Source organism: Thamnophis sirtalis, unplaced genomic scaffold (genome assembly GCF_051295495.1).
Source record: "Thamnophis sirtalis isolate CommonGarterSnake01/CBP01778 unplaced genomic scaffold, rThaSir2_p1.2 scaffold_6, whole genome shotgun sequence".
Lineage (NCBI taxonomy): Eukaryota > Metazoa > Chordata > Lepidosauria > Squamata > Natricidae > Thamnophis > Thamnophis sirtalis.
In genome coordinates, this window is record NW_028261386.1 from 119,979,106 (window position 1) to 119,987,993 (window position 8,888).

Sequence of the window (8,888 nt, forward strand, 5' to 3'; positions counted from 1 at the left end):
TTTTAAAACATGTTTCTTCCTTTTCACATCCAGGGAAGTATAATATTCTGCCATTTAAATATTTCCCAGGATATTTCTTTTTTCTGGGAGAGGGCTGTGTGATAACTTTCCACAATCCCTACCTTTTAAAAAAAAACATGTGAGTGGGACACACACGTTCTTGGCAAAAGATTAAAATTGGTCAGGTCAGGGAGACTTAATTTTTTTTCCCGATGGAAAGTCATTGAGAGAGACAGCAAAAGGATCTCTTCAGTGGCTCCCAGAGAACTTTCAACCATGAAGGTCTAGCAGCCAGGGCACAATTTCTGGAAAGAAATTTACAATATCCAATTTTCCATGCCAATTAATATCAGATATCACTTTCTGTGAGCTTTCAGACAGGTTTCAAGCAAGCAGAAGTCCCAAAATTCTTCGCAGCCATGCTTTTCCTTTAAGTTACAGGCTGTCCATTTCGAAGGGATGGTTCTTGAACCTGCTGTAGCTCTTATTTTAGTGAGGCCAAATTGAGTTTAGCTAGTGTGCAATCCAGGCTAGTATTTTTAAAATTACACACAATGAGCCTGGGGACTCCTACTCATGAGACCAACAGTGCAACATATCCTGCTTTACTGGGCAATGGGGCAACATCATTTTTGAGTCAGTCAGGGCTTGGGTTTTGAAGATCCCTTCTGCTACTCTTCAAGTGGGGGAATTGCCTGAGGAGAATTGACCCTCCCCTTAAAAGGGCGATATCACTGCTTAGGCTTTTGTGCCAGGGCAAAACCTAGGAGAAGCTTCCTGCGGAAGTAAATCAAGGAGATAGTTTCAATCTAATTCTAAATGGAGCCCCTCTCTCTCTCTCTCTCTCTCTCTCTCTCTCTCTCTCTCTCTCTCTCTCTCTCTCTCTCTCTCTCTCTCTGTGTGTGTGTGTGTGTGTGTGTGTGTGGCTGCTTCTACAATACAGAAAATACAGACATTTTGGACAAAATTTCCTTCCCACTAGACAGAAATCTAAGGTGTTCAGAACTTGATGTGCTAGCCATTCTCAAATACAATTCTTACATGAATACATTAAACTGATTACAATATAAATGAGACAAGAAAGAAAACCTTGCAATGAATTTCTGTGAAGGAAGCGAAGAAAGAAAACTTTACAATCAATTTCCACCCTCCCCCCTAGTCTTTACAGTTGTCTTCTGGGGATTGAAAAGAGTCTTTTGGTCTTTACTTGTCCATCTCAGGGTCCTTTCTTTCATATCTGCTGGATGGTATTAGACTTAGCTTGCTGGTAAGAGTGGTCAGTCAGGCTTGGGAAGGTCTGCTCCAGGCATGGCTAAGTTTTTCCTCATGTCAGGTTTTATCAGGACCCAATCACCAGCAGCAAATTCAAGAGTTGTGGCTTGAGCTAGCAGTTCTTTGCTTCTGAGGTGAAGAAGGAGAAGCCAAGTATACAGTTCTTTACAGACATATCTTAAGTCTCATGTTGTGGAATTTCCCCCATTCTGTCCAAGTGTGGAAACCCAAACATTGTTTCAGAAGGCAGACAATGTAAATTTTATGGAACATGACATTCCCACTGCCTCTATGATTGAAACACTTTTGCAGTAAAATGAGTAAATTTCCAAAAGGGACAACAACTTGTGTTGCAAACAAACAGAGAAACAAAATATCATAGGGTAGAACACCTTGACTCATAAGCATTTAAAAATGCACTCAGGTGTAAAAGAGGGAGGGAAGAAGAACAGCTTCAAAAAATAAAAGTGGCGATAAAAAGGGTAGTTTGAGTCAACACTCCAAAATATCAGATTCCATTAAGATGGAAGCAAATTCTCATTAAGTATGTTAAAACATTTACAAATGTAAGCAAAATATCTCAAAATCATTTCTTTTTATAGGTTTAATTAAGCATTTTAAACCTCAAAAATTTCCAGAAGAAAAAAAAATCAAAATTGTATTCAGAGCAGAAAAGGAAATGTAACTGCATAGCTTTTATATGCAGATGAAAAAGATCACAACAGTGAAAGGTAAAGGTGTAGGAGCAGGTCACCTATTTACCCCAAATTTCTCAGAAGAGAGAGAAAGAAAAAAGTGGTTAAAGTGAGCAGAAAAACCCACAGCCCCCTTTAATGACACAGAAGGAAGGAGGGAAAGAAGGGGGGATGCACAGAGGCATTCACAGGTATCACTGGGGGCATCTCATACACACACTCATGGTAAAAATGAGCAGACATTCACACTCCCCTCCTTTCCTGCTTCCCTCCAAAGAAAGACCCAGAAGGAAGGTGGGGGGAATACATGCAGGCAATCACAGGTCTCTGGATCCCTTCCACTTATCACTCCCTCGGGGCATCGGGGACACACACTCACATTCATACTGCAATCAGACCTTCATGCTTGCTCATGCCAACCAATCATAGGTATTTCAAGAAGCTTTTTCACAAGCCAATGGGCTCCATTTTCTTTTATTAGAGGATCTCTCCCTCCCTTCAGGTTTGGAAATGATAACACACATACATACACACAGATACCATTAAACAACCTTGCAACTTACTGTTTCTTTATATGAAAGGGAATCAAAGTACATTCACATCAACCTTTACCATCAACATACTCACATTTGCACTGCAATCAGACTGCTTGTGTAAATTAATTTCACATACAAAATCTCACTTCATTCTTTCTTCATGCAAAGCAATTATTACAATTATTTCAGGGAGCTGTACATAAGCCAATTAGCCAGTAAATTTGGGGCTCCATTGTGGTTGTAAGCCGAGAACTACCTGTATTTGTTATCTATTTTTTTCGAAGAGTTTGGATTCAAGTTGCAAGATTTTCCTACAAGGTCAAAATATACTGATCTAGGATCCCTTCAACAGGCAGGACCAGTGTTTCCTCCTGGATCCAGGATCAAATTTCTGAGAGCACAGGGAAGCTGAGTGGATTAACCTTTAGCTCAATCTTCTAAGAGAGCAATTTTCAACACATTTTGTGCAGCTGGGAACAACCTATTAGTAACCTGTCTCCCAGGATTTCCTCCTCCCATCTGATATTTCTATGCAACGTTTCCAGCCCCCCCCCCCTTGATATAGGGGAATGTTAAGAGGAATGACTTTGCTCCTCCTCTCACCATTTTATTCTTCTTTGCTGCACAAGAAAATGTATTAAGAAAACAAATAGAGAATGCCAATTTTCTAATTTCCTCTCTTGCCTTCTTTTATACTCCTATTCCTATTGAAATTTTAGCTAAAAAGACAGTCATGAAATGCTGCAAAACAACAAAAGCAACAAGTAGGAATCACTTGTTGAGATGGGTGGCCATATAGATACGTAGAATTAAGTAAGTAAGTAAATAAATTGGGACAAGACTGGCAACTAGAAGTGTCCTCCTCACCATCTCTTAAAATCAATATTACATGACTGGTAATCTTCAAGATACTGGTATGTACCAGTATGTTGCTTATTGCTGTAAGCAAACCTGAATTTTATCACAATTGTCTGAAGTAGAGTTGAAGCTCCACTCAGAGGATTCATAGACAATTGCAGGGATATTCACATCCGTTCAAAATTTTTCACAAAGCAGCAAATGTACCACTAATCACAATCATGACCCTGGTGGATGGTTTACACCATATGCTAAATGACAGCATGTTCAATAAGCCACAATTGGATGAGTTCAGATACATTAAACCTTATGATACTATTTATAAACTACAATGCCTAAGCCAAAAACAAGCATACAACAGAATGACTGAATCCTGATGTAAGTAGGAAGGAAAGAAAGATTCAAGGAAGTAGATAAAACAAGTTAGTCCACTCTTATTAGCAAAAGATACAAAAATCTCCCTGGAAGTTTTTGGGTCAATTAAAACCTTTGTGACCATTAAAAAAATCAACAGTATGTTGTTTGTGTAAGATACTATGCTTCAATTTTCTTGGAAGAAAAATGGGGTATGAATGTAATAACATTAAATAAATTGAAAGACCGATTTCCCAATCCCTTGCAGTTATTTGACAAATTTAGACAGAAATGAAAGGATCATTAACCGGAGCAACCTACTACTTTGAGATATTTATTATTGCAAATCTATAGCAAAAAACCACTTGGGTTCAAAGAGGAGGTAAGGAAAATGCAACTTAATTTAAATTAATTCAGGAGACATTGAGCTATTGTTAGTCCTCAACTTACGACAGTTCATATAATGATGGTTCAAAGTTATTACAGCCTCTGAAAAAGTGACTTATTTTTTAAGTCGCACCATTCCCATAGTCAATTTGGACACTTGGCAACTGGCTCACATTTACAATGGTTACAATTGCAGTCATGTGATTGCAGAAGGCAATCTTCCCAATTTCAGAAAAGCACAGTCAATTGTGGAAGTGAATTGCTTAACTATATGATTAGTTTAATGACCTTATGAGTCACTTAATAACCATGGTAAAAACGATTGTAAAATCGGGCCTGGTCATTCAATTCAATTTAATTCATTTCAACCTTTATTGTCAGTGCACAACATGTGTACAATGAGATTTGTAGGAAATAGAGGAAGGGTTACATAAAGAGATGTGCAGTAAAATGCCATGATCTCAGTAGCTGGTTACCTCAAATACCTATGAGCTCACCTAATTAGCAGAACCAGATGTAAGTAGAGAGGAAAGGTTACGTACAGACATGCACAGCAAGCCTCCATGATCTCAGTGACCGATGACCTCAACTGTTTATTAGAACCAGGTAGTACCAGGAACCTTTAGATATGTGAAGCCTCTACTCTGGCTGGGATGGTCTTTAGAGATTGGCAAGTAAAATGTACCAATAAAATGCTGTTATTACCCCTGCTTTTGCTTTGCTTGTTAAAACTGTATAAAAGCCAAATAAACTCTGCATAAGGCAGACAGACATTTTTGACACCACTGCTGTGATGGATTTCTGAAACCTACAGAGATTGGCTGAGCCTCCATTAGTGCACCCTCCTACATAAATACATATCAATAACTCACAGTGAAAGAAAGAAAATCCCTAACACCCAATAAATCATACTAACAATACACAATCTTCTATACGTATGTGTGTAACATTACATTATAATATATTGCACCAATGTGAACATGTTGAACTGGCCCTGCAAGTTCAGAGAGCCAAGGTGGCACAGTGGTTAAATGCAGCACTGCAGGCTACTTCAGCTGACTGCAGTTCTGCAGTTCGGCTGTTCAAATCTCACCGGCTCAGGGTTGACTCAGCCTTCCATCCTCCCGAGGTGGGTAAAATGAGGACCCGGATTGTTGTTGGGGGCAATATGCTGACTCTGTAAACCGCTTAGAGAGGGCTGAAAGCTCTATGAAGCGGTATATAAGTCTAACTGCTATTGCTAAGTCTATGGTCATGAGATGACTTGCTTAATAACCACATTGCTTAACAACCAAAATTCTAGTTCCAACTCCAGTTTTAAGTTGAGGACCGTCTATACCTAGGCATTAGAATGTTCTGTCCCCTTGAGACTGAATATGATTATAAATCACATTTGGAGGAAATAAAACAATTAAATTCAGTGAAAACTCAGATACATTAATGTTCTGACCCCCCTTCTCCGTCCAGAAACGAAAGCCACAAGCAAACGTAAATAAGAATACTTTTAATCAGTCCAGACTCTCATTGGCTGCAAGCCCAAAATAAACAAAGATATAAGCACTCAGCAGTAAGTCTTACAAAACTAGGCAATGTGAACAAACTCTCACAACAAACCACTTCTCCAAGTAGGTTTCACTGAATCGTGAACGCAAACAGGAGAGGATCTTAATCAGCATCAGCTAAGCGCAATCATCTCCTACAATTACGCAGTTGTTCCTTCGAAGGCGTGCATCCTGAAACAACTCACAATTGTTTTCCTGAACACTCCCTCTGATCCAAGGCTCCGCCGCCACCTGGTGGCCAACCAGTCTCTCCTCGCCCTGCTCGGAGTCGGCACCCTGTCCAGGGTCCTCCACCTACTCCAGGGCCAACTCATAAGACCCCTCGCTGTCGGCAGCTCCAACGGCTCCTGCCAGGCCACAACACATTAATATGTGTTAGCAAACCAGGTAAGTTTACAAAATGAGCATCGTTATGCAAGCACTACCTCTTTTTCTACGTATGTTGTAATGTTCTGTTAGGGAGAGCTTATCAGAGCTTATCATGTGACATTTACTTTCTAATGAAAATTAATGGATTCTGTGGATACCAGTAAATGAATCTTTATTTACTGATCAAAAATTGCAAAGCAGAAGTAATGACAGGAAGAATTCTAGTAGTGTTGTCAGAACAAAGCGGATCAATGTGAAAATTAATATATCAAAATTAAGATAGTTTTGATCTGACAGGAAAAATGAAGTGAACAATTGCAAATTATACTGCATATGACAAAAATAAAGCAAGTACTGTGGATGAATGTTTACTAATGATAGGAATATGGATTGAGAAATTTTAAAACCTATGAGTAGAAGAATGGCAGGTAGTATTTAGCCAGTGGTAAAAAACGAATATTGAAACAAACAAAAATGGCTCTGCATAAGACTGCTTCTATATATTTATAGTTTGTTACATGGAAGTGAAAACTGGATATGTCAAAAGAAACATAAAAATAGAATGCAGTCGGAATGAAGTTCTTAAAAATGTATGTGAACTAATAAAAAATATATTCAAAAAAGGAGGGTAGATGAACATGGGCTGAACACAAAATAGAATAATCAGGCCGTACATCTGCATCACTTACAGACTTCCTAAGCCTAATTACTGTTAATAAGCAAGAATACATTGCATGAAAGAAATACATTGAAAGAATTTGTTCACACAGGGAGAATAAGAATACAATAATAATAAATACAGGAGAGAGAAGGAGCCTTTAACTTAGTTAAATTTAGAGCATTCTGTAAAAAATGAAGTGATAATGGATATGGTTAAATAAATAATTGACAATGATAATAATGTATACATATGTAGTGGTTTGATAATAATTAATTGAATATGAATGGTAAATGGTGACTATGAAAGGAAGATTAGAAATTTTGTTATGTTAAAAGCTAATAAAAAATTGAATTGAATCTAGTTAAACTTTGAGTATTAGGTCAAAAAATGTTATGATAATGGACAGAGTCAAATAAATGTTTGATGATAATGATAATAATGTATATGTTTGTGTGTGTGTGTGTGTATAAATGTTTGTATGTATGTATGTATGTATGTATTGGCTTAATAAAAGGAAATTGGATATAAATTGTAAACAGTGATTTGGAAAGGAGGACTAGAAACTTGGTTACTAAATATTATTGATTTTTATTTAGAATAGGTTATAAGGATTTAATGTTATTGGATGATATTGGAAATAGCTAACGAAATGCCATTATGTGGTTATGCTTTAAACTTTGGAATATTTTATACAAAAGGACGTTAAAAAAATTGTGGGCAAATGAAAATTGAGGTATGATGATAGTAATATCTATAAATATATTTGATTTAAACTATATGATTTGATATGTATTATACGTGATGACTGTGGAAGAGATGCACGAAAGCTTTTTGTAACCAATTGACACACTTTCTATATTATGTAAAGAAAGAGGATTCTGTGTGTTGTATTTGTGTTTATTCAAAAATAAAAAAATTCTAATAATAATAATAAATTTTAAAAAAACCACTAATATATGAAAGGATAAATGTGAGTAGCAGTGAAAGACCAAGTTTGTTATTCTAGGACAGTGTTGAAGAGACCTTAAAAAAAGGAGAGAATACAGGTAGCCTTCAAGTTACAAATGTAATGGAGCCCGCCCATTCCATTCGTAACCCAAGGATTTGTGGTAGTGAATCTCATACTTTAAATGTTTTTTCATAATAAAATTTGAGAAATGATAGCAATGGCAAAAATGCAAATGTTTTTCTAGGTATATTTATACAAGGTGTGGACGCATTATTTGTTGTTGCATATTTTTACATGGGTAGTCCTCAACTTACAACAACAATTGAGTCCAAAATTATGTTGCTAAGTAAAAAGTTTGTTAAGTGAGTTTTGCCCCATTTTACGACTTTTCTTGCCACATTTGTTAAATGAATCACTGCAGTTGTTAAATTAGTAACCTGGTTATTAAGTGCATCTGGATTCCCCACTGACTTTGCTTCTCAGAAGGTGGCAAAAGATGTTCGCAGGACCCCAGGACACTACAACTATCATAAATGTGAGTCAGCTGTCAAGCATCTGAATGTAAATCACGTGACCATGGGGATGCTGCAACAGTCATAAGTCTGAAAAATGGTCATAAACAATTTCAGCGCTGTTGTAACTTTAAAACTACCTGCATTTTTAAAATAAAGAACCTATACTGTTTGGAATCAAATTCAAACATTTGTTTCAACTCTGCATTCCACATTTAAAACAAAAAATCTTCTATGAGCCACTTCAGGTGAAAACACAATTTTTAAAAAATGCAGATAAAATAAGGATAGGGATTTCATTCATAATAAAAAGCACTTTGGAGTATATATAGCATTTGAATCGCTGAATGAATACAAAGCAAAAATAACAAAAAATGGCATTTTTAAGCTGTATTAAATGAATATGCCCATTGATATTCATACTGTGCTCATTTCTAATGTACTAATTGGAAAAAGGCTTTCTAATATTCACCAATATCCGTTAAATATAAAGAGACAGCACTGCACCGATTTGTGTCATTTGCATAAAGATGACATGATGTTATTTGTAAATGACTGGTCCCGAAAATTTCTGTATCACGGATGTCTACTAAATTGAGCTCTCACTGCGATTAAAATGCATGGCTCTTTGGTGTCATTCCTTTTTAGAGTACAAAAAAGATTTTTAAAAAGAATGTTATATTTATCTTAATAAGGAAATATTGATAATATTTGATCAATATATACCTTAATA